At 39.7% G+C, this 27563-nt stretch overlaps 1 protein-coding gene and 1 long non-coding RNA gene across 7 annotated transcripts in view; both read left to right on the forward strand.

Moving 5' to 3' along the window:
- PRDM2 (PR/SET domain 2) overlaps positions 1-27563 on the forward strand; it is a 173773-nt gene that overhangs the window by 283 nt on the left and 145927 nt on the right. The window lies entirely within an intron of this gene.
- On the forward strand, positions 57-26856 carry LOC126072591 (uncharacterized). The gene is made up of 3 exons (XR_007516535.1): positions 57-159; positions 24422-24495; positions 25260-26856. It is a non-coding gene; the product is annotated as an uncharacterized LOC126072591 (long non-coding RNA).

The following is a 27563-nucleotide window of genomic DNA, read 5'->3' on the forward strand; positions in this document are numbered from 1 at the left end:
GGAGGCCCGGAGGCCCGGCTGGCGCCGCTCGACGTCATTTCCGACCGGAGCCAAGATGGCGGCAGCGCGGCCGCGGGCGCCAGGGCGGGCGGAGCGGCAGCGGCGGCGGTGCGGGCGGCTGTTCTCGGCGCTCTGAGATGTGGGGCGCGGCCGGCGCAGGTAAGAGGCAGCCGGGGCGGGCGGCCTCGGAGAGGCTGCGGGCGCGGCGCCAGGACGCCTGTCCCTCCCCGTCCCTCTGCTCGCGGTCGGAGCGCCGGCGCCGCCCGAAGAGCGGGACGGCGGGGGGCGCCACGCTAGGGGACCCGGGCGCCTCAGGGGCAGCAGGGTTGGCCGGCGCGCCCCTAGCGAGCTTCCCTGGCGTCCCGAACGCGACGGGCCGACGGGTCCTCGGAACAATGCGCCTCGGTGCCCGCACCCCGCGTTCCGGAGCAGTGGGCGGCGCGGGTGGCCCCCGTGGGTGGGTGGCGGCCGGAGAATCTCCCTGCCGTCGCCCAAGCATCCCGGCCCGGCCTGGGGCTCCTGCCGCGCTGAAGTTGTGGGGTTCGCTTTTGTCGCCGTTGAGAGTAGCGCGCTCCGCGAAGGCGACGCGTGTGGGCTGCGGTGCGACGAGGCCCCGGTGCGGGCGGCTGAAAGTCCACCTCGGACACTCTCGTCCCTGCAGAGCTGCGGGTGCACGTGGGGGGTCCCAGGACTTCTGATTTTCAAGTCTTTTTGTTTTTCTCTTTTGTGTTCAAACGGAATGTGTGTCTTTCATATTTGCATTTTTAATTTGTTTTGTCCTGCCTCTTTGTGTTCCCTAAATAGTTTGTATGATTTAAACCTGGAAATTGTCTCCCTCGGTGTTCCCCAAACCCATCTTTTTTTTTTTTTTTTTAAGCAGACATACACTTATATATTATTAATCTTTTTATCGAGATGACCATGAAACGGTTTTTGATGATGGCAAGTGAGACATGAAATAAACCTAACAGGTCGACGTCTCCATGGTCCCTCTGACCCACGCGTGAAGGACTCAACCTCAAGCTTGCTGCGCGCCTGCGACCCTCTGACTGGCTTTTTGCCGCCCAACTATCCCACATTCACCGGGAAACCCAGATTCGTGGGGAAGCTACGCAGCTGTACCCCCCCTCCCCCCAGCATGAGATTCACGTTGACCCCTCATTTTCCATTCAGTGTTGTGTGGAGGTTTTGCGTTTATATGAGAAGTGGAACGCCTTTTGTTGAATCCCAGTAGGTTCTTAGATCTTTTTAATCAGACATTAAAATGATCATACCCAGAACTCGACTAAAATATTTCTTCAAATTTTTGTTTACTATAGGTTTCTTGTAAAAAGCAACAGCAACATTTAGCTATAGATGGAACCTTTCCTGATTTTCTTAGGTACGATAGTACAGACTTTATTCCGTTTTAATCAGTGGTGTCCAAGTTGGGAAAAATGTAGGCTTCTTTCTTTTTTTTTTAAAGCATGGTGTGAGATTTGCAGTACAAATATTGAGGAGGAACTGACAAACATACTCATATTTACTTTTTTAGTGGGTTTTTGTGTTTCTGAGGTGGCATACAACTGCCCTATCATTCTCTAGAAGCTTCCTTACCAACACTAATTTGACCAGATTCTTTTTCATACAGAGTCCCAGTTCAGCCTTGAAAACCTTCAAGGATCAGCTTATTAACCCCCCTCGTTTCAGGCAATGGAAACTGAGCTTGAAATTCAGAGTGGGACAAAAATTCGTTCCCATCTTGTTACTCTGCAGCTCTTTTTCCTTTACCACCCAACACATCTTTTTTTGTTTGAGTTAAATAAGTTAATACATTTAACTTATACACAGAATAGTGCCTGGCACATAGCAATAATGTTCAATAAATGTTTGCTTTTGTTGACTCCGAAGGTTTTTTTTGGTGCAAAAATTGGTATCTTCAGGTTTTATTTTTTGCATTTTTGTGAACAGTGCCTGAAACAATATGGTTGAAATTGGTAATAATGTGTCAGTTTTGAAAAAAAAAATGATTCTTACTGTAGCTAGAGGAAAGCACAAAGAAGGAACAGAAATTGGTTGTAACCTTCCCACTCTTGAGATTACTGCTGCTAACATTTTGGCAGACTTCCTTCTCTCTCTGCATGTTTGTGTTTCTTTACATATATATAGAAGGTTCTCACTTCTATATATTTACATTTTTTACTGAATTTTTATCATTTTTTTTGTTTGCAACCTGTCTTCCCTTCCTGTGTTGTGAATATACACCCATATCATTAAATATTCTTCAATATGATTTTTAATGACTATATATGGTTGGGCCATAATTTATCCATTCCATGTTAATCAATAACGTTTCCACAGCTTAAGATTTTCTTCTCATTAAGAATCATTTAAAAGTTTTTTCTGTTGTGAAACGTAAAGTTCTGTAATCTTTTAAGATAAATGAAAATGTAAATTCTGTTTCCCCTACACATTTTTTCCTGCCGTAGGTAGCAGTTATAATATCTTTCAATTTGATCTCCCTTTCACTCTCCTCTCAGTGGCATCTGTGCAGTTATATACATAGATCTGCACTCACGTTCTTTTGATGATTGTTTTACCTTAGATGTTAATTTATTCATGGGACTGTTTCTTTAAGCTGCTGATGCCTTTTCAAGTTCTGGATCTGATTTACAAACCTTTTAAATCATGTTAAATTATAGACTTTTCCGGAGTGGAAAGCACCTTAGGTTATTTACTATTTTCATGTCTTCTGACTTGCTTTTCATGCTATTTTTAATACTCGTGCAGAAAAAAAGAAAGAAAAAACTGTGGGCTGCCACTAGAAAAATACATAGTGGGGAGGTAAAGGGAAGTAGGTGGACAGTTGGGGAAAAATTGTCAAACTCGTGTGGTGATATGTAGACCCAGGGAGTTTCCAGTTGATACCTGACAATCACCACTGCCAGTGTGTGTCTGGTGCTTTAGGGTTCGTGTGGGACTCATCAGCTATGCTGTCACCCTTCACAGCATTTGGTTAGAGATCTAGGTTAGTGTTTGGACTCTTTCCTTTTGAAGCTTCTGAACTAGGGTTTTATGGTTAGGGCTGTAAGTCGTCTTTGTAGAGCCTCTTAAAGCTGTGGACTCTTTTTACCTAGTGCAGTGTTTTGATTGCATTAAAACAGGGTTTCTCAATCTCACACTATTGACATTTTGGGCTGGATCAATCTTTGTCCTGAGGCACTGCCCTGTGCCTTGTAGGATGCTTGGTAGCATCCCTTGCCTCTGCCCACTAGGTGCCAGTAGCATCTCCCTGAGTCCTGACAACCAAAAATATCTCCAGACATTGCCAGGTGTCCTCTGGGGGAGGGGCAGGATCACCCCAGTTTTCAACTGCTGCCTTAAGGGAAGGCTCTTTTGTCTGCATGACTGAATCCTGAAAGCACTTTGTGGAATCTCTTTAGTCAAAGAACTGTAAGAATAGCCTATATGGTTTACATGAAGTCCACTCTGAAGTTGGGGAACGGACTTACTGGCCTCCTGAAGTTCTTCCTGCCTTTGGCTTTATGACTTTATAGAATGGTTAGGTTCAGCAGTTTTGCTTTGAGTTCCCTTTTGTCACAAGAGATGAAGCAATGTGAGGTATCCTGGCGAGTATGAAGGAGTTTTCATGACTTGGGATCAGCATTCCCAGTGTGTAGATTAGATTATTACTAAATTTAAATATATTTGCATAAAATGATGCATGGTGAATAATTTAAGCCTGTGGCCCCTTCTACTGAATTGCCTGGAAGCAAACGTCTTTTTTTTTTTTTTTTCTTTAAACATTTTTTCTTCAAACATCTTTTCTTCTAGAAAATGAGTTACTGAAGCAACCCGCTTGAAGATTGATGCTAGAAGCTGAGCTGTAGTTTGTTTTTTTTTAAATGTCTCCCCCTTCCCCCCCCTTTTTTTTTAAATAAGGAATTCAGGGTTACTGACAGAAAACAGTGAATTTGTCCTGAGGTAATAAGATTTACTTTGGAAGTGCTTACCTGACTTTAACGTATTACTTTATCATTTAAAGATAGCTTAGTGATCTTCATGGAAAGCAGCCATCGTTAATGCAACTTCTTACCTGGGGAAGAAAAAAGTATAAGTTGTCAAATCTTTATAAGTGTAAAGTATAAACCTTTATAAGTATAGATATGATGGATGGAATCTTTATTGTGGTATATAAGTAATCTTTAGTCAGAAATTACTGATAAATAAAATATAAGAAAAGAGACATGCGGTTGGAGCCACGTTTGGTCATTGGGCTGGTTTTCTGAATTCCAGAATTTCTCCCTAGTTTCACAGGAACGAACGCATGTGTCCTTTAAATATTCTTTCTTAAGGAGAATGCCTTTCATTCCCCACCCCCTCACGTCCCTAAAGCGTGAAATAGAGTTCTTGTATGTAGTAAATCGAGTTCATTTAGAGTGAAATATGCTTATAATATTTTTCTCAATACTGTATAGTATTTATTTTTTGAGTCTTGGTTCCTGTCATGCTTATCCTGTGTTTTCATTTATTAGTCTTTTGGAACATGAAGTAAAGGATTTTTATATTTTCCGGCCATTTTGGTGAAAAGAATATTTTGTAGTTCTTGCGATAAATCAAATGATAAAAACCCTGTGTTAAATTACTTCTTGGCATGGCTTGCCTGAAATATGTAAAGCTCAATGCAACTGTTAGTTTGATTACAGTGGGCAGCCTGTCTGGAAATTGGTAAAACCTATATATTTTATGTGTTTGTAAGTAGTTCCACTAAGACTGTGTCTTGCTCTGGTGGAAAAATTCTGTGGCATTTTCACATAATTTAAATAATGCCATCAAAATGGGAAAAGAATTGTGAGATTCACCAAAGGCGTATATACTTCAGTATGAATCCAGTGTATTATCCAGGACCTTATTAAGACAATCTAAATTTAGCATAATTTGAAATATCAATATAGAATTGACACTCTAATTGTTTCTCACTCTGTGATGCTTATTTTAGGGACTTTGCTGTAATTCTTAAAGACCTAGTTTTAAGCATACCCAAAAGTAGGAGCTTTAAAGAGGAAGATTCTTGGGATAAATTTAGATCAGTAATTGTGAAGCTCTAGCACCACCTGTTAGGCCTTGTTGGCGACCCCACATGTGCAGAGTAGAACTACTCCATAGAGTTTTCAAGGCTGTGAACTTTTGGAAGCGTGTCACCAGGCCTGTTTTCCAAGGTGCCTCTGGGTGGGTTCAAAACGTAAGTCTTTTGGCTAGTAGTTGAGCGTTTAACTGTTTGTGCCACCCAGGGGCCTACTGGTTAAGAACCACTTGTTAAGACTGAGCAGATCAGTTCACCTGTTTGGGACATAAATATCGTGCCAACACAACCCTCTGATAGTTTAACTGAACCATGCCTCAGTGTATGCATTGAACTCAATGGACAGATCAGGCCAAATTATTTCTGGCAGTGTCAGGGTAGGTCAGTTTCCCCCTCTTTTCTCCTCCTATTTGTAAAGTGGGGACATTGATTACATCTCTCTTCTCTCTTTCACTGAGATGTTTTGAGATGAGCAGATAAAAAATATGCAAGCAATTTGATGTACTTTAGAATTTTGAAAAACACGAATAATATTTTTTCTTAGCTATTTCTCCTGATAACAATAAGTTTTGAGAGAACACAGCACAGTTATTGTTGAGAGAAGCCCTTCCAAGTTATCTCTGCGTCCTTAAGTTTTTTGACCACCCTGCTATTGTACAAAGTGGAGGGTGATAACTTTTTTTCTAGTCCCTTCGATGTCTTTCACAAAGCCAGATCTTCTCTTGTCTCTGGATATTTTTTCCCTTTATGATCTTGTCACTTCCCCAGGCACCCCCTTGAGGCTTCTAAACCTCTGTCCCCAACCTTGATGGCCTGTCTCTGCTGGGACCTTTCCGTTTGACTGCAGTAGTTTTCCTTATGAATGCCTGGGCTCTCCTCAAAGTCCCTGAAACGGTGCTCACTACCTTCTCCTTAAATATCATCCCTCCTCCCGACTTCTCTATCTTTAAAATATATTCATACTACTCTTCTTCCAGTCAGTCACATTCAGAATTTTGGACTCATCTTTGCCATCTCTTTTTACCTCCTTGTTCAGTTACTTAACACATTTGTCCATTCTTCCTCTGCCTTGTGGTTCAGATTTTTGTTCCGCAGCTACCATCTGTAGTTTAAACTTTTATCCGTTATCATCTCAGATTCTTCACTATCTTGCCTGGCCCTGGTCTTTCTGGCCGCTGACTTCCCACTTACTTCCTTACTGTTTCCTGTTGACCTAGTCTTCCTAAAATATTAAACATTGTTTATGGCACCTCCTCAATCAGAGACTTCCTTGTGGCTCTCCGTTGCCTATCCCAGGTGGCCACTGCTGCGTCCCTGATGGGCAGCCTCAAATCATGCTCTTCCTCCAGCCCCTGCCTACATGTGTCCAGAGGCCCTGCTTGTAAGTAATCCCTCTTCCTTCTGTCTCTAAAGACCTTCGGGGCTTTTGGGTTGGGGAACCCTACCCACAGGGTCAAGTTTAAATTTAAGCCAGAACTAAAAACTCAGTAAAACTGTCCCCATCTCTTCTATTGTTGCTCTGCAGAGACCTTCATTTTGAGTCGCACTGTTTTGCTTACTACAGCAGACAAGCATCAAGAGACAGTCATTTGTCCTGTTTTATCATAAACGTTTAGTTGTTTATCTCTACCTTGAAATAAGCTAATTATTTATTTTGAGGAAATATACTTTAAATAATAAAAACTCGTGTACGCGCAAGGGCTTCTGAAAGTGTTGAGCAATATATAAGCATTGTTCTGCAAACAGGAGGTATTGCTAATATTTTAAAATGCCCTTGAGAACAGAAGTAGTTACTTATGTAGAGGGTGGACCCAAAGCTCAGATATTTTTTAAAAACTTAAAGAGTCTCTTCCTAACAAAATAAAAAATGCCTCCGTAAAATCTTGTGAGAAGATCTGTGGAATCTTTTCGTGATTTAAGTGTACCTGGCACCTTAGCAAAATAAACTTTTAACTTCTCATTTCCTTTAGGTTGCTCGTGTATGAATTCAGGAGGACATCCTCTCATTTACGTGTGGTTTGTGTAAAATGAGTTTTCCTATGTATCTTATTGTGTAGAAAGAACCAAAAAAGCTGAGTAGCCATTTATCAGAAGACACTGTTAATACTTGTAGAGTCTTTATGTGAGAAAATGAGTACTTGGGTACCAGGGCCAGCAAGTCCATGTTGCCATAGCTTTCTTTCCTTTTCAAGGAAGCTCAGGAGTGTCTTGCAGTGTTCCTGAAAATCTCCCAATTTAAATGTTTAATCATGAAAATAACGTCTGGTAATTGGCCACTCCAGTGGAAAAACAGTAACTCATAGGGACCAGCTGAAAATTCATTTCACTTTGGGAATTGTGAAATGAGTGGTCGTATGACATCTTGCTTTAGAAGTTTTATGTTGAGTTGGAAGCTTGGCATTTGAGTGCTAGTTAAGTATTGACCTAATTTTCCTTTTATACAAATTTAAAGTTCTTACACATTAAGCATAGGAGAAATTTCAGAAAAGTATCTTTTTATAGAAACTTCTTTGACTTTAATAATATTTATGAGTGTACAGTCAACAGTTAAATTGTATCCTTCCTGGGAGGAATCAGAGTTGTAATAATTCTGAATCTGCATCAGAGAGCAGGGACTGATGGGAAAGAAGTAATATCCTTACCCCCACCTCTTCACTTTGACTTTTATGTCTGTATTTTTTGGCAATTAGTCTTGAAAATAAAACTTAGATTCAGGGGTGTTTTGATTGGCCAGACTTGTTTTGTCCAGAAAAATTGATAATAATTCCTTTGTTTTTAGTACCATAGGGGGTGAATATCCTACTGTTACAGTGAGAGGAGGCAAGATAACATTTTAATTTTATTAGATAAACTAAGTGTTTTTAATTAAAAGGTAGTTGAGTTGTGTGTTGTCAAGTAGATTCCGACTCATAGGAACCCTATAGAACAGAGTAGAACTGCACCATAGGGTTTCCTAGGCTGTACTACGAGTTGAAATCTACTTGACGGCAGTGGGTTTTTTTGGTTTAATCTTTACGGTAGCAAATTCAGATCCCCAGGTCTCTTTTCCCTGTGGGGCAACTGGTGTGTTCAAACCACTGACCTTTTGATTAGTAGCTGATTGGCTAACCATTGCGCCACTAAGGCTCCTACTTAGAGGGTTAGAGGGTATTATTATAGAAGACCTAAACAAAGCCTGAGATTTATAATATGATATATCACATATTCAATGCCATAGAATGACATGGATGTGTACATTTAATAAAAAAGAGCATATATTAATAGCTGTTCATAATATCAAGCAGGTAAATGATAATCAGCAGCCTATACATTTATTTCTAAGCTAGTTATTAATGCTTGGAGCAGTTTTTTTTTTTTTTTTAATTTTCCTTTAGTAACCTCCTCCTCCTCTTTAATCAAAGGAAGGGATATTTGGAGAAACAAACCATCCAACCATAGGGTGCCTCAGTCTAAATGTGGATTTATATACTTCCCTAGCATATCAGCAGGCCTCTTATTTGATATTTTAATATGGTGGTGGTGAATTTCTCAAGGCCCATTGGAGTGGGAATCCTGTTGACTTCAGAGCTGTGTAACTTACATGTTTTAAACAAAAGCCCTATTCCACCTCGTGTTCGCAGGTTAGCTCTTGCTCTCTAAGCCATTTGGAACAATGGACCCTCCGTTTTTCCACTCTGCTGAAGTGGAACCTGTGGTGTCGGTATCATTGTCAAGCCTGGCGTAAACCTGCCAGACTCCCAGTCCATGTTTTGGTTTGTGCCACGCCACTCTCTGCTCTGTGAATTCTGAGAATTGGAACCTGGAAGAGTTGTCAGTAGGGTGCTGGGCCTCATTGAGGAAGTTGATTTATTGAAATGGGAGAAATTACTGATTTATTTGTGAATATTCTATTCTTTGTAGCTCCCTGTATACTTTGATAGGTACGGAAATTCCTCTATGTGGTATATTTTCTTCTACCATTGTCTTTTTGCCTTGGGTAGGAATCATTGCCGGGGGTGAGAGACATGAGAGATTTCAAGCAGGAAGACTTCACACCCTCTGACTCAGCAACAGTTTTACCAAATCTTTGCGGTATTTTCAGTCACTCTCCTTCCCTCCTGTTCCCTCTCTCCCTCTTTCCTTTCATATACAACACACACACACACACACACACACACACACACTCTCACACTCTTACATATACACACATCCTCTTCTTAAAATGTTAAGCATGTCAGGTCTTCACTTATTAATTTGGTAATATAATCTGCATTTTAAAAGGAAAGTTGGGGGTATATTTTTTAGCACGAAACTAGAATGTTACTCTTGTGAGATGGCATTCATTATTTTAGAAAAAGGAAACTCAGGATTTTTCATTTAGGGAATTCCTGTACAGAGCTAGTATATATGAATTATGTGTTTTGCTTCATCTAACAGGTGGGAGCTAAATGTTTTCATATTGTTATCTAGAGTTAAATGCTAATTTGGGGATTCCATTCTTCTGGTAGGAATTATGAGTAATAGATTTCTGTGATAGTACACTAACAGTGTTTATAAATTAATAAAAATAGTACTTTTAATATTCAATGAACTGTTTTTGAGAAGCTGGAGCAGTTTAGGAGTTTTATTATTTTTCTAGAAGTTTCTTGATTGCAAGAATCTTTTGGTCAGAGAGTAAGTTACAGTCAGTGTTAGACACTGTAAATCTATTCTGCATAATCTTTTATTTGCTGTGATGATATTTACTATGCAGGATCTATTTTATATAGTGATTCGTTTTAAAGTGTTTATTTTTTCTTTTTTATGTTTGCCATAAACTTTCCAAGACTCCGTTCACAAAATGGTATTTTTAAAAGCTTTTTTTTTTGCGTCTAGCCCATGTTTTTGAGGCATTTATAGTCTTAAATTTTGTTATACCCATATTAGTTCCCTTACTTCTGCTTTACTACTGTGCCTGAACTCTTCCTTGCTTCCTAACTCTTAAATTGTTTCATCTGATTTCTAGATGTTACAATGTGGGATTTTTTTTGTAACTTAAGAATGTAATTGTAAGATAATTAATATCATTGACCTCTAAGTTGCAAATTTAATGAAGTATTTTTTCAAATTGCCCCTGAAGATTTAAACTCATCCTAAAGGATAATTATAAAATAATATCAGTGGGAGACGGAGCCAAGATGGCAGAATAGACAGATGCTTCCAGCGAGCCCTCTTTACAACAAAGACCCAAAAAAACAAGTGAAATGAGTATATTTGTGACAAGTTGGGAGCCTTGATCTTCAAAGGCAAGTTTAGAAAACGAATTGAGGGGCAGGGGGAGGAAGAGACCATTCAGAAGCAGAGAGGAGTTACCAGACCTGAATCACGGGGAGCCCTCAGGCACCATTCCCAGAGCGCTGGCGGGGTGGGCTGGTACCAGCGTTAGGCCACCGTTTCCTCAGGGAGAAGCAGCCAGAGAAACAGCCTCCTCACACCTCCGGAACCTGCGAAGAACGGTGCACTCAGCAAAAGCTAAGTACTTGCGTATATTTTAATGCACCCCCCCCCCGCCCCACCCCTGAGCTGGCTTCAGCGGCTGAATTCCTTGGGCCTGAGATAGGTGCTGTTGAGCACCTAGAGCCATCCTCCTGGCCTTGGGGAAGGGAAGAAATTCGCAATTGGGGAAAAAGATAATTTGCTAGCTCCTCTAACCGGGGGAGCTCAGGGCAGAAGTGGCTCCTGTCCAGGCATAAACCGTCCACGGACTTTGAGCACCTTTCCCATCTGCAGAGACCTGTGTGGGCCTATTTCGGGAGAATAGGCCCTTGCTGGCGGACTCCAACTGTTTCAGCTGTGCAGTGGAGAGGCGGGTGTTTGATGTTTGACATTGCTTTGCCTGTTAAACAAGGTCCTCACCTAGCCACATCAGGGACTTAAGGACTGGTAGTTCCATTCAGGTCGCCCAGCCACCCGTGACAGAGGTCCAAAGATAACTGGTACCTCCCAGCCCATACAACCAAAAACTTTGGGTGCCCATGGTCCCTCTGCAGAACCCATCCAGCAGCATTCTGTAGGGAATAGAGATGTGCTTTCCTCAGAGGCACTCAGGGGTCAGTTCTCAGCCCCCTGCCTTGTTCAGAGCGTGATCCTCTGCTGCAATCAGATACCAGTATATACGCCAATCACCCCTGCCCCTCTAAGACTGTAGGAAAGAGCCTGTACCACACACTTGATATCAGCTACCTGGAAACCGGAGCTGAATTCATACAAGAAAACTGAACGGACTCCTAGACTGATACACCTGATAACAGCTCTAACCATCTGGGGACAAGACTTCAGAGCTCCAAAGGTGAAGATAATCAAGCTAGCTCATTCAAGCAACCCATAGGGGTATACCAAAACAAAACAAAGCAAGCAGTTATGACATAGTAAGCAAGCATAAACTAAGACAATAACTTCTAGATGGCTCGGAGACAACAGTCAATATCAAGTCACGTAAAGAAACAGGCCACGATAACCTCAACAGGCTCTCAAAACAAAGAATCCAGGGATCTTCTAGATGAAAGTGCATTCCTGGAATTACCAGATGCAGAATACAAAAGTTTAATGTACAGAACCCTTCAAGACATCAGGAAGGAAATGAGGTAATACGCAGAATGAGCCAAGGAAGACACAGATAAAGCAACTGAAGAACTCAGAAAGATTATTCAGGAACATAATGAAAAGTTTAATAAGCTGGAAAAATCCATAGACAGACAGCAATCAGAAACTCAGAAGATTAACAATAAAATTACAGAAGTAGACAACTCAATAGAAAGTCAGAGAAGCAGAATTGAGCAAATAGAAGCTAGAATTTCTGAACTCGAAGATAAATCACTTAGCACTAATTGAAGAAAACCCAGATAAAAGAATTAAAAAAAAATGAAGAAACCTTAAGAATCATGTGGGACTCTATCAAGAGAAATAACCTATGAGTGATTGGAGTACCAGAACAGGGAGGGATAACAGAAAATACAGAGAAAATTGTTGAAAATTTGTTGGCAGAAAACTTCCCTGATATTGTCAAAGATGAGAAGATACCTATCCAAGATGCTTATCGAACTCCACATAAGGTAGATCTTGAAGTCACCAAGACATATTATAATCAAACTTGCCAAAAACAAAGAAAAAGAGAGAATTATAAGAGCAGCGAGGGATAAACGAAAAGTCACCTACACACAAAGGAGAGCCAATAAGAATAAGCTCAGACCACTCGGCAGAAATCCTGCAGGCAAGAAGGCAATGGGATGACATATTTAAAAAATTGAAGGAAAAAAATTGCCTGCCAAGAATCATATATCCATCAAAACTGTCTCTTAAATATGAAGGTGGAATTAAGACATTTCCAGATAAACACAAGGTTAGGGAATTTGTAAAAACAAAACCAAAACTACAAGAAATACTAACGGGAGTTCTTGGTTAGAAAGTCTATAATATCAGGTATCAACTCAAGACTAGAACACTGGGCAGAGCAACCAGAAGTCAACCCAGATAGGGAAATCCAAAAAAAAAAAAAAAAAAGCCAACAAAGCAAGATTATAAAAAAAAAACAAAAAATCTCAAAATAGGGTAACAGCTCTGTTATTATATAAAAGAAGACAACATTAAAATAATAAAGAGGGACTAAGAGATGTAATCATACACCTTCCATATGGAGAGGAAGATAAGGCGATACGAAGAAAAAAAGGTTAGGTTTAAATTTAGAAAAATAGGGGTAAATAACAAGGTAATCACAAAGGAGACAAACTATGCCACTCATCAAAATAAAATACAAGAAAAAAAATAGAGACTCAGCAGAAACAACATCAACAACAACAAATATGAGGAAAGGACAATATATAAAGATAATCTACTCAGCACATAAAATTAAGTGGGAAAAAGAAACTGTCAACAACACACAAAAAAAGAAATCAAAATGATAGCACTAAATTCATACCTATCCATAATTACCCTGAATGTAAATGGACTAAATGCACCAATAAAGAGACAGAGAATGGCAGAATGAATTAAAAAACATGAACCGTCTATATGCTGCCTACAAGAGACACACCTTAGACTTAGAGACACAAACAAACTAAAACTCAAAGGATGGAAAAAAATGTATCAAGCAAATGACAATCAAAAAAGAGCAGGAGTGGCAATATTAATTTCTGACAAAATAGACTTTAAAGTTAAATCCATCATAAAGGATAAGGAAGGACACTGTATAAGGATTAAATGGATAATACACCAAGAAGATACAACCATATTAAATATTTATGCACCCAATGACAGGGCTGCAAGATACATAAAACGAACTCTACCAGCATTGAGATGTGAGATAGAGAGCTCCACGATAAGAGTAGGAGACTTCAACACGCCACTTTTAGTGAAGGACAGGACATCCAGAAAGAAGCTCAATAAAGACATGGAAGATCTAAATGCCGTGGTCAGCCAACTTGACCTCATAGACATATACAGAACACGCTACCCAACAGCAACCAAGTATACTTTCTTTTCTAGTGCACGTGGAACATTCTCTAGAATAGACCACATATTAGGTCAGAAAGCAAGCCTTAGCAGAATCCAAAACATTGAGATATTACAAAGCATCTTCTCTGACCATAAGGCCATAAAAGTGGAAATCAATAACAGGAGAAGCATGAAAAAGAAATCAAACACTTGGAAACTAAACAATATCCTGCTGAGAAAAGACTGGATTTTATAAGTCATTAAGGATTTTTTTTTTTAAGGATGGAATAAAGAAATTCAGAGAATCCAATGAGAATGAAAACACTTCCTACCAGAACCTTTGGGACACAGCAAAAGCAGCGCTCAGAGGCCAATTTATATTAATAAATGCACACATCCAAAAAGAAGAAAGGGCCAAAATCAAAGAACTATCCCTACAACTTGAACAAATAGAAAGAGAGCAACGAAAGAAACCCACAGGCACCAGAAGAAAACAAATGATAAAAATTAGAGCTGAACTAAATGAAATAGAAAACAGAAAAACAATTGAAAGAATTAACAAGACCAAAAGCTGTTTTTTTTTTTTTTTTTTAAATCAACAAAATTTGATAAACCACTGGCCAAACTGAGAAAAGAAAAGCAGGAGAGGAAGCAAATAACCCGAATAAGAAATGAAATGGACGATATTACAACAGACCCGACTGAAATTAAAAGAATCATATCAGATTACTATGAAAAACTATACTCTAACAAATTTGAAAACCTAGAAGAAATGGATGAATTCCTAAAAACACACTGCCTACCTAAACTAACACAAACAGAGGTAAAACAACTAAATAGACCCATAACAAAAGAAGAGATTGGAAAGGTAGTCAAAAAACTCCCAACAAAAAAAAAGCCCTGGTCCGGAGGGTTTCACTGCAGAGTTCTAGCAGACTTTCAGAGAAGAGTTAACACCGCTGCTACTAAAGGTATTTCAGAGCATAGAAAAGGATGGAATACTACCAAACTCGTTCTATGAAGTCACCATATCCCTGATACCAAAACCAGGTGAAGACACCACAAGAAAAGAAAATTACAAACCTATATCCCTCGTGAACGTAGATGCAAAAATCCTCACCAAAATTCTAGCCAATAGCATTCAACAACATATCAAAAAAATAATACACCATGACCAAGTGGGATTCATACCAGGTATGCAGAGATGGTTGAAGATTAGAAAAACAATTAATGTAATCCACCACATAAATAAAACAAAAGACAAGAATCACATGATTTTATCAACTGATGTGGAGAAGACATTTGACAAAGTTCAACACCCATTCATGATAAAAACTTTCAGCAAAATAGGACTAGAAGGAAAATTCCTCAACATAATAAAGGGCATTTATACAAAGCCAACAGCCAACACCACCCTAAATGGAGAGAGCCTTAAAGCATTCCCATTGAGATCGGGAACCAGACAAGAATGCCCTTTATCCCCACTCTTATTCAACATTGTGTTGGAGGTCCTAGCCAGAGCAGTTAGGGTAGATAAAGAAATAAAGGGCATCTGGATTGGCAAGGAAGAAGTCAAAGTATCTCTATTTGTAGATGACATGATCATATACACAGAAAACCCTAAGGAATCCTCCAGAAAACTACTGAAACTATTAGAAGAGTTTAGCAGAGTATTGGGATACAAGATAAACATACAAAAATCAGTTGGATTCCTCTACACCAGCAAAAGGAACATCGAAGAAGAAATCACCAAATCAACGCCATTTACAGTAGCCCCCAAGAAGATAAAATACTTAGGAATAAATGTTACCAGAGATGTAAAAGACTTATACAAAGAAAACTTCAGTACACTTCTGCAAGAAACCAAAAGAGACTTACATAAGTGGAAAAACATATCTTGCTCATGGATAGGAAGACTTAACATTATAAAAATGTCTGTTCTACCAAAAGCGATGTATACATTTAATGCAATTCTGATCCAAATCCCAAGGAGATTTTTTAATAAGCTGGAGAAACAAATCACCAACTTCATATGGAAGGGAAAGAGGCCCCGGATAAATGAGGCATTACAGAAAAAGAAGAACAAAGTGGCAGGCCTTATGTTACCTAATTTTACAACGTATTATACTGCCACAGTAGTCAAAACAGCCTGGTACTGGTACAACAACAGATACATATACCAATGGAACAGAATTGAGAATCCAGACATAAATCCATCCACATATGAGCAGTTGATATTTGACAAAGGCCCCCAAACAGTTAAATGGGGAAAAGACAGTCTTTAATAAATGGTGCTGGCATAACTGGATATCCGTCTGCAAAAAAATGAAACAAGACCCATACCTTACTCCATGTACAAAAACGAGCTCAAAATGGATCAAAGACCTAAATATAAAATCTAAAACGATAAAGATCATGGAAGAAAAAATAGGGACAACGTTAGGAGTCCTAATACATGGCATAAACGGTATAGAAAACGTTGTTAAGAATGCAGAAGAAAACCTAGATAACTGGGAGCTCCTAAAAATCAAACACCTATGCTCATCCAAAGACTTCACCAAAAGAGTAAAAAGACTACCTACAGACTGGGAAAAAGTTTTTAGCTATGGCATTTCTGATCAGTGCCTGATCTCTAAAATCTACATGATACTGCAGAAACTCAACTGCAAAAAGACAAAATAACCCAATTAAAAAATGGGCAAAAGATATGAACAGACACTTCACTAAAGAAGACATTCGGATAGCTAACGGATACATGAGGAAATCTTCATGATCATTAGCCATTAGAGAAATGCAGATCAAAACTACAGTGAGATTTCATCTCACTCCAAGAAGGCTGGCATTAATCCAAGAAACACAAAACAGTAAATGTTGGAGAGGCTGTGGAGCGATTGGATCACTTCTACACTGCTGGTCGGGATGTCAAATGGTACAACCACTTTGGAAATAGGTTTGGCGCTTCCTTAAAAAGCTAGAAATACAACTACCATAGGATCCAGCAACCGCACACCTTGGAATACATCCTAGAGAAATAAAGAGTCTTTACAGGAACAGATATATGCACACCCATGTTTATTGCAGCACTGTTTACGATAGCAAAAAGATAGAAGCAACCATGGTGCCCATCTTCGGAGGAATGGATAAAGGAATTATGGTATATTTACACAATGAAACACTAAGCATCGATAAAGAATAATGAGGAATCTGTGAAACATTTCATAACATGGAGGAACCTGGAAGGCATTATGCTGAATGAAATTAATGTATTTCAAAAGGACAAATATTATATAAGACCACTATTGTAAGAACTTGAAAAATAGTTTAAACCGAGAAGAAAACACTCTTTTGTGGTTACGAGAAGGGGGAGGGAGGGAGGGTAGGAGAGGGGTATTCACTAGTTAAATAGTAGATAAGAACTAATTAGGTGAAGGGAAAGACAACACATAATACAGGGGAGGTCAGTACAACTGGAGTAAACCAAAAGTAAAAAAGTTTCCTGAATTAACTGAATGCTTTGAAAACCAGTGCAGAAGGGCAGGGGTTTAGGGACCATGGTTTTAGGGGACATCTAAGTCAATTGGCATAATAAAATCTATTAAGAAAACATTGTGCACCCCACTTTGGAGAGTGGCATCTGGGGTCTTAAATGCTAGCAAGCAGCCATCTAAGATGCATCAGTTGGTCTCAACCCACCTGGATCTAAGAAGAATGAAGAACTCCAAGGACACAAGGTAATTATGAGCGCAAGAGATAGAAAGGACGACGTGAACCAGAGACTACATCATCCTGAGACCAGAAGAACTAGATGGTGCCCGGCTACAACCGATGACTGCCCTGACAGGGAACACAACAGAGAACCCCTGAGGGAGCAGGAGAGCAGTGGGATGCAGACCTCAAATTCTCATAAAAAGACCAGACTTAATGGTCTGACCGAGACTAGAAGGACCCTGGTGGTCATGGCCCCCAGACCTTCTTTTGCCCCAGGATAAGGAACCATTCCCAAAGTCAACTCTTCAGACATGGATTGGACTTGACAGTGAGTTGGAGAGGGACGCTGGTGAGGAGTGAGCTTCTTGAATCAGGTGGACACTTGAGACTATGTTGTCATCTCCTGCCTGGAGGGGAGATGAGAGGGTAGGGGGGTTAGAACTTGGCGAAATGAACACAAAAAGAGACAATGGCTGTGTCATTGAGGGGAGAGTAATTGGGAGTATGTAGCAAGGTAAATATAAGTTTTTGTGTGAGAGACTGACTTGATTTGTGAACTTTAACTGAAAGCACAATAAAAATTCAAGAAAAAAATATCAGTAATGTACAGGTGAATGCACAAATCAAGTAAAATAATTATTTTCTCATATGTCCCAGGAAACTTAAGGTAATCTTAAAAGAATCCGCTATTTGCCTTTCCTTTCCTGTACTATTGTAGATGTTCCAGGTCTGCAGAGAGCAAACATAAAAGACAATTTAACCTTTGTAATATGTGTTGTATTAGTGTTACTTTCTATCTTTAAATTTTTCGGCCACGTTCCAGAGGATCTTTGATGGTGATACGCCTGGGGCTGCCCGGCTGGTCTGACCCAAGGACAGGGCTGTTGCTACAGAACTCTAGATTTTCTGGTCCCTGGACCTCCTTATCAGATGACAGCAGCTCTAACAGTTGATGAGGTTGCATGACGTTCAGGGACATGTCTTTGAAAAAGACCCAATTTTTTTTATTAGTGCTATATTGATACTGGTATTTATAATCGAACCAGCTTTATGATATTATTAAGTATTTGTAAGGATAACTTGTTCTAGGATTTAGAAGCAATCTCTTAAAAGTTATTTAAGTGTGCATATATCATTAAAACCTTGCCTAGTGGCTGCTGTCCTCCCCGGTGCCTGTGTTGAAAGGATCCCTGATGGTGCAGTGGTTAAAGCACTTGGCTTCTAACTGAAACGTTATGGTTTGAACCCACCAGCCGCTCCTTAAGAGAAAGATGTGGCAGCTTCCTTCCATAGGGATTTATACCCTTGGAAATCCTATGGGACAGTTCTACTCTGTTCTTATGAGTTGGAGTCAACTCAATGACAGTGGGGGTTTTTTTTTTTTATGCGTAAAATAGGGATCAAGCTCTTATTTTTCTAAGAGTATATGCTACTGACCAGACCAGACCCATTGCTCTCGAGTCGATTCCGACCCATAGTGACCCTACAGGAGAGAGTAGAACTGCCCCACAGGGTTTCCAAGGAGCACCTGGTCAATTTGAACTGCCAGCCTTTTGGTTAACAGCTGTTAGCCCTTAACCACTACACCACCAGGGTTTTCAAATGCTGCTGGTAGCATATGAAAAAAACCCATTGCCGTCAATTCCGACTCCTAGCGACCCTGTAGGACAGAGTAGAACTGCCCCGTAGGGTTAGTATAGTTGGTGATAAAAATTCACATGCTCTAAATTTATATATCCACCATAGGTACCCCTTCTAAGACTGAGAAACCTCAACAAGGTGGTGTAGGAAGGATACATAGACATGGCCAAGGAGTATTCCAGAAGCATTCAGGAAGGTTTGGTCAAGCAGACGAATTCAAAGTAGATACTAAGGCATGAGCCAGGCCCAGAGAAATTTTAGGAATTTGAAGCAGTATTTTATCCTCGGGAAACTGGAGGGACTTAATTGTGTAGCTTTTTTTTTTTTTTTTAAACTTTTAATAGCATTTTTAAGGTTTCAGTCAGATATATGGATACTCCTCTGTGTCCCTGCATTAATAGGACTGATACTTCAGGTTCTCACTTTTGATATAACTGTGGCCTTGAGGTATTGTGTTTTAGTTAAGTGGTATGCAAAAACAGCGCTATCCACGCTCCTATTTTGAAGTCAATGCTGAATATGAAAGTTTTGTAGGTTTGAGAGAGTTTTGTGCAATGCTGGAGGTATCTTAAGGAAAGGACTCCAATGACAACTTTTAGAGTCTAGTGAGTACCATGTAGTACTGCAGCTATCACTTGATTGCTACAGTTCAGAGGTTCTCAACTGGGAGGGTACTTGGGAATGTGTTTGGGTATTTTTTGTTTGCAGAATGCCTGGAGGCATTGCTGGCATTGATTGCGCAGGGCGATGCTAAGTGGCTTGTAATGTAAGGGTCAGTCTGGCACAAGGAAGAGCTGTCCAGCCCCAAATGCAGTGGTCCTCTGTTGAGAAACACTGCCCAAAGTCTCAATTCTCTTCTTGTAACACCTCTTGTTTTTAGTATAGTTTTATTAGGAATTTCATTTAAAATAATACCACTTGAGAAGTATATGCCAAGTTTACAATGTTTTTGGTACCGTAAAGTATTTTAAATGTGTAATTTGACAATGTTGTGAGTCAAGAGGGAGAGAAAATGAGAGTCTGGTTTTTATTAGCAACTAGGATTAGAAGTGACAGAAAGGAGGATCTAGTTGCACCGGTAAATGGTGAATCCTTTTAAAAAACAGCATTAAGATCCCTCATTTCTCTGGAAAGAAATAATGAGTGAATTCCTATTTGGATACAGAGAGAACAGTGTTGAAAGTCAGAGAAAAGCTTATTAATCATGTAACAATCCAAATTATTATTATTTTTTTCTTTAAACTTTTTAAATTGTACTTTGGATGAAGGTTTAGAGAGCAAATTAGTTTCTCATTAAACAGTTAGTACACATATTATTTTGTGACATGGGTTAGAGAACCCCATGACATGTCAACACTCTCCCTTGTCTTCCTTGGGTTCCTGATTACCAGCTTTCCTGTCCTTGCCCCTGGTGTGGCCTGCCCCTTTAGTCTCGTTTTGTTTTATGGGCCTGTCTAATCTTTGGCTGAAGGGCGAAGCTCAGGAGTAATTTCATTACTGAGCTAAAAGGGTGTCTGAGGGCCATACTCTTGCGGTTTCTCCAGTCTCTGTCAGGCCAGTAAGTCTGGTCATTTTTTGTGAGTTAGAATTTTGTCCTACATTTTTCTCCAGCTCTGTCTGGGACCCTCTATTGTGATCCCTGTCAGAGCAGTTTCAGTGGTGGTGGCCGGGCACCATCTAGTTGTACTGGACTCAGACTGATGAAAGCCGTGGTAGTTGTGGTCCACTAGTTCTTTGGACTAATCTTTCCCTTGTATCTTTAGTTTTCTTCATTCTCCCTTGTTCCCGAAGGGATGAGACCAGTGGAATATCCTAGATGGCCGCTCACAGGCTTTGAAGACCCCAGATATTACTCACCAAAGTAAAATGGAGAACATTTTCTTTATAAACCGTGTTGTACCAATTGAGCTAGATGTTCCCTGAGACCATGGTCCCCACAGCCCTCAGCTAGCAGTTCGGTCCCTCAGGGAGTTTGGATGTGTCTGTGGAGCATCTGTGACCTTACCTTGTAACAATCCAAAGTCTATTGTGGCTTTTTATTAAGAAAAAGTTGAGATTAATTGAGAAAACAAACCAGAGAATGAAATATTTTAAGTACTTCAATGTTTTAGTTATCTGCATCAGATGCAAGGATACCTCAATTGTTTGAATTGTGCCTGTGAGCTAGCAGCTGCAACAGAAGAGGGAAAGGAAAGAAGCTAAGTGTTAAATAAAGAGGGAAAAACAAATGAAAAGCAGATGGAGAGAAGGCAGCACCTCAGAAAATGGCAGCACCGCCATCCTTCTGTGCCCTAAGGACAAAAACCTTGGCGTGGTCCCTGACTTCCTCTCATTCTTTCATACCTAACCTGTAATCTGGCAGCAAATCTTGGGAGTTCTATTTTGAAAATGCATCTAAAATCCAGTTCTCATTTCTCTATTGCTACCTGGGCCAAGGCACCGTCATCTCTTGTTCAAACTGGGCCATTAGCCTCCTAAGAGGTCTTCTTGCCTCCTCCCTACTCCACTACAGGTCTCTTTTAAAATCTAAATTACATTAGGTCACTACTGTCTTGAGCCTCCCAGTGGTTTTATAGCTAGTCTAGTGAGCAATGCATATCATGCAAAGTCCATACTTACTGAGCCTCCCATCCCCTCCCCTCCCCTCCCATCCTATCCCCTCCCATCTCATCCCAACCCACCCTATCCCTTCCCATCCCACCCCATCCCCTCCCATCCCATGTCTCTCTGAAGTCATCTCCGCCACTTTCCCGCTCACTCCCTGCGGACCAGCCACACTGGCATCTTTGCCTCCTCAAATCCCCAGGTATGCTGCCATTTTGGGGCTTCTCACTTCAGGTTCCCGCTTCTTTGTAATGCTCCTCCCCCATACCGGCTTGGTCCTCAGCGCTTGTCCTTCCGGCTTTTATGCAGTTGTCCCCTTCAGTTTGAGACACACTGTTGGATTCGCAGGCATGGAGATAGTATCTTTCAATCTGGTTTTGTTTTTCTCTAAAGTACTTTCATTATATTTTACTTGTTTGTTGTGGGTCTCGCCATAGAGGGCAGGGATCTCTGTTCTGTTCACTGCTCAAGAACAGTGCTTGACATAGTTGTACTTGCTCCACAAGGAGAGGCAGAAATAAGAAGCTGGTGAAACACAGTTAAGAAACCATAGCAGAAACCAAAATTACGAGACCTTGGCCAAGTTACCTCACCCTCTCGCATACTATGACTTACCTGTAGAGTTATTGTGAAAATGAACTGAACTCTATTTGTGAAGTTCTTAGACCAGTGCCTGCCGGTCCTTGGAAGAAGCTTCATAATGATAGTTATTAATATAATAAGTTATTAATATTAACACAGTTGTTAATGACGATGATACCGATGAATCTCATGAGAAGGAAAAGACAAATCAAGGGAAATGGTAGAATATTCTGTAAAAGCTTAGTAAGAGAGCAAGTATTATTTTCTCCTAGGGGCATGAAGTGTTACTTACACAAAACCAAACAAACCAAATCCAGTGCTGTCGAGTCGATTCCGACTCATAGCGACCCTATAGGATAGAATAGGACTGCCCCGTAGAGTTTCCAAGGAGCGCCTGGCGGATTCGAACTGCCGACCCTTTGGTTAGCAGCTGTAGCACTTAACCATTATGCCACCAGGGTTTCCTTACTTACACAAGGACTGCCTAATGGAACTGTGTGGTGGTCAGTAGGTATTTATGGTACAGGTGATGAGGTGTGCACACATCAGCAGCCATTAACTTTATCACTTGTTTACAGCCAGACACGTTTTTGACTTAATGATCTCAAGCCTTGAAGGAAAGGATCGATTATGTTCAATGTACGATGTATACTAAGAAAGGCTCTCTTAACTATATATGAAAAAGATGCTCAATATTAAAAACTAAAGGAGTGGCTCTCATGGGCTAACCTCCGGCTAGCTAAAATTTGAAGGAACCTGGTGGTGCAGTGGTTAAGTGCTAGGTTATTTACCAAATAGTTGATGGTCCGAACTTACCTAGTGGCTCTTCAGGGGAAAGACCTGGCAATCTGCCCCTGTGGCGATTATAGTCTAGAGAACACTACGGAGGCATTTCTCCTCTGTCACATGGGTTTTCTATGAATTGAAATTGACCCCAGGGCACCTAACAGCATCTAAAATTTCATTTACTGTGTATTTTCTTGCTAAGAATTTGTGTTGGTTTTGGCTAGCACTGAGCTCTCTAACAAGATGCAAGTTATAGAATACATTCCCTGTGCCGTTCATGAATAAAAAGTAGCTTCGATGACCGGCCAGGAAACCCTGGTGGCGTAGTGGTTAAGTGCTACTGCTGCTAACCAAAGGGTCGGTAGTTCGAATCTGTCAGGAACTCCTTGGAAACTCTATGGGGCAGTTCTGCTCTGTCCTGTAGGATCGCTATGAGTCGGAATCGACTTGATGGCACTGGGTTTGGTTTTTTTTTTTTGATTTTAGATGACCAGGCCCTAACATAAATACAGTGCCCTTGGTTGCTAATGGTGTTCAGGTGAGTGGTTAAATAGCTCAAGTAAAAAACAAAACAAAAAACTATCCTCACTAAAGTACTGGGGTAAAATGTCAAAGCACAATTCTTTATGGCAGTGGGCAGACAGTATATTCCTCTAGTATGAGGAATGACATTAAAGTACATGCTTCTTGACTTATAACAATTAAAACAAAAGTTACAATGTAAGCAAAGTCTTATGGGCCAAGGAGGGAAAGATAAGTTATTCTAGTCAAGTTCATGAAGAAGTAGGAGAATTATGCTTGGTGATATGTAGATATACTTGTGCTGGAAACATTTAGAATATTACAGTGGGAGTTCTCCTTAAAGTGAAATGATTTTCATGTATTATGAATGGCTCCAAATAACTCTTAAGGCGTATGTTGCAGAAAGGACCATCTTCATAGATGGTTATTTCAAAACAAGTATGTCATATGACTTTTGTTTTCTCATTATTTTACTATACTATACTATGAATATGTTTAACAGAAATTTTTAAAGGAACAACCGTAGCTCGTAGTAAACATCTCTCATGAAAATATTTGCATTTTACTGCACTTTTTTTGTTCTGTTCCTCAAAGGGAGCTCTGCATGGCCAAAGTTCATAAGCTCCCCTTTCTGCATCAGAAGGTTGAAAAACAAAATAATGTAACGGGGTCAAATTGTGTTTGCATTCTGTACAGTACTGATATAAATAAAAGAGGGACAATTAACTTTTAGAATACTCAGCAATGCTTTGTGTTTTGGACTGTAAACAAAGCTAATTTATTTGTTCTTAGGAATGATGCAATTCCAAATCAAAAGTTTGATGTCATTCTAATGAGTCTGCTTTCAATTGTAGAGCATAATGAAGCCCTAGTAAAGGTTAGTAAGAAATCTATTTTATTGTAGACAATAAATCTGAGAAGAAAGCGCTTAGCATAGACTGAAGTTGATCTGGCATGGAGTTCCTTTATGAATAGCCCTTTGAGCAAACTCTGCAGTTCTTGTGTGGTTTTAAATCACTGTAAATTTGTAGGCAGGTACATATTACAATTGTCTGTTTTTCTTTTTAGGGCTCATGTAATCAAAGAAGTTTCTTTGTTGTGTGTATCTTTACAGAACACAACAGGAATTGAAAATGAATCAGGTGAGTTTAAAAATAAGAATTTATCAAATACTTTACCTAGATGTTAGACCAGTTCTTGATTTTTAAAAGATAGTAGCACACACATTCATTCTGCCCAGAATTTCATTTTTGTTTCTTAATACCATTAATCAAGGAGCCCTGGTGGTGCAGTGGTTAAACACATGGCTATTAACCGAAAGGTTGGCAGTTTGAACCCACCAGCTGCTCTGTGGGAGAAAAGACCTGGTGATCTGCTCCCGTAAAGATTACAACCTAGAAAACCCTATAAGCAGTTCTATTCTGTCCTATGGGGTGGCTATGAGTTGGGATCATCTCGAGGGCACACAAGAACAACAATACCATTAATAAGCTCATTGTCTCCATAGTGTGTGTTTGTTCGTGAAGTGGAGTGTGCATTGTTTTGTCATGAGTTAGCATTCCTTGGGTTCACATCTTGTATCTGCTCTTGTCGAAAACGAGTTTAAACTTTGGAACCCTGAGTAGAGAACCCATTTTTAGGAATTTAGTTCAGACTTTTCTTTTTTACCTCTCCTTTGCCACATCATAGGTTGAATTTTTGTTTGTTTTGAAGCTTATTAGCTTTTGTTTTTAACAAGTTTTATTTTGTAAATATCCATTGGTTGAAAAGAGAAGATCGAAAGTTATTTTTTGAGATCGAGACTGATCAAATGAGAAACTTCAAGCATTCTGTCCCTGAAAAACCTAGGCATTGAATAAAAACAACGGGACAGATTTTTAAACATAAGATGTGTTTCTCCTTACAGGAAGGTGTGGGATTACCTGAAGATTAATCTATTCTGCTATGGTTATTTCTGTAGCCTCAAGGATGTTCTGATAAGTAGAACCAGTTTTGTGGATTTCATTTATTCTAAAGTCGTATTCTTCTTTTATTGGCCTGAATATCATTTCACTTGCAGTCATGGAAATTTATGGGGGTCGGAAACTTTCTTTTTTGGGATCTTCATAAACACATTAAAAAATATGAAGGACAAAACTTAGAAATGTGAATTATATAATTTTTAGTGCTTCGCTTGAAACTATCAGACTTGAAAACATTTTGTATCCTTCATCTGCTATAACTTCAGGCGCCTTTTTATCATTCACAGGTGCTTCTAGCTGCTTTTACAAGTGGATCACAACTCTGATTTAATTAGGTGGCCAAACTTAAATTCAATTTCATGTTGCATTGAGGGATGTGAACTTTTTAAAAATGGATTCTTTTGATTTTGTTTCATTGCTTTCTTTATCAGAAATATATTTATTCTATTGCGAGGACCATACATCATAAAAAATGAATCTGGCAAACACATGGGGCACATGGTTTCTATTATTTTAAAACTTGCAGATTTAGTGACATGCTTTTGAAGGCAAATTGTTTTTGAAATGGTGAGATGGGGGAGGGAAAAGAGAACAGAGTGGATTTTCACAGTCATCATCCATCAAAGTTATATGCATATATATGTCATAGATTTCATTTATTTTCCTATTTCAAGATTGATTGTTAATGGGAACCCAGCCATCCAGAGAAGGTTGCTTTTCTCCTGCCTGGGAACTGTTAGAAGAATCTCGATTCTGGATCAGAGGGGTGGTGAATGCTTTCAAAACCAAAAAACCCCCTGCCGTCGAGTTGATTCTGACTTATAGCGACCCTATAGGCCAGAGTAGAACTGCCCCATAGGGTTTCCAAGGAGCATCTGGGGGATTCAAATTGCTGACCTTTTGGTTAGCAGCCATAGTTCTCAACCACAATGCCACCAGGGTTTCCGAATGTTTTCAAAGAGGAGTCTAAATAGTCGCATTGCTTTCGTTGCATTGCTGGTAAACGATCATTTGTATCAGGTGGCTACAACTTTAGCATTAGGCCTAATGATGCCTTATTTCTTATACCGTGTTAGCGTAGTAAAATTTTATTTCTAAAGTGAAAACCTGTTTGACACCTTACACTTTCACTTTAATATCCTGCTATTAAGTGAAGGTGTGCTTTAAAAAGTTGCCATGCCATTCAAAAGAGCCGTGTAATAGTAACAGCCATTTCTTTTCTTGGATGCTTTTACAACTTCTTTTTGCTTTTGATAAGTTTCAGTATCAGACCTGCAGAGGGCTGCCTTTGATGCCAGATGCCCAATATCAATGGGAAAGTGTCCTCTTATGTTTCTAATGGTTAACATATTTGTGATTTGAGTGTAATTTAAATGGCCTGGTAGTAATGAAACTTTTGTTTGGATTATAAGAAGTGTCTACTTTTTTATGAGTAAAAATTTAGCATCTCTAATTATGTTTTCATTATTTGAGGAATATTAGTTGTATGCTATTTAGACCTGATCGTTACATCATGGAATAAAAATGAGTGTTTTTCAACAATAGCCCCAGTAATTTTTTAAAATTAAGAATTGTTTCAGTACATTTTGTGTTTTTCTTCTCTCTTATTTTTTTTTTCTTATATTTATTCTTTTCATTTAAAGCCAATGAAAATGAGCAATAAATGCTTGGAAGAACTTCAAAATAATGCCATATAGGAATTCAGATATTAAAAAAAGGTTTCTGCTTAAATCGGACTGACATAATTACGATCTCTATGGCCGTTTTGGGTTAGAGTAGTCTCTCTAGGAACTGATCAGCATTGCTTTGATGAATTTTAGCTGTCAGATCTAAATCTCTTTTGATGGGCTTGGTCTCTAAGGTGACAGCACAGAATCATTTCATTCCTGTCTGACAGTTAAGTTTTAGGGAAGGAATGAGCATACCATATTGTTTGCAAATGATTGCTGTAGAAGAAACAATAGAGCCCGAAGCCTCCCAGTGTTTTAAGCATTGACTATTGCAGCAGCGTTCTGAACTCAGTCATTATCAGTGTGTTCTAAGCACTTCCTGGTGTAGTAGCTCACCAGGCTCTCCCTCTAACTCTAGCTCTGGGGCTCTAGGAAGCCCCAGACCCACATGGTCTTTGTCTTTCGCGTCTCTTTTGTAATTCATTCTATACTTACCCTTTTCTTAATATTATTTATCCTCCTGATTTAGAACGCAGCTTGCCTTGCATGTCAGCTTTTGTTCCTTGTAACTGAGCCCCT

This window comes from Elephas maximus, chromosome 3, assembly GCF_024166365.1.
Source record: "Elephas maximus indicus isolate mEleMax1 chromosome 3, mEleMax1 primary haplotype, whole genome shotgun sequence".
Classification (NCBI taxonomy): domain Eukaryota; kingdom Metazoa; phylum Chordata; class Mammalia; order Proboscidea; family Elephantidae; genus Elephas; species Elephas maximus.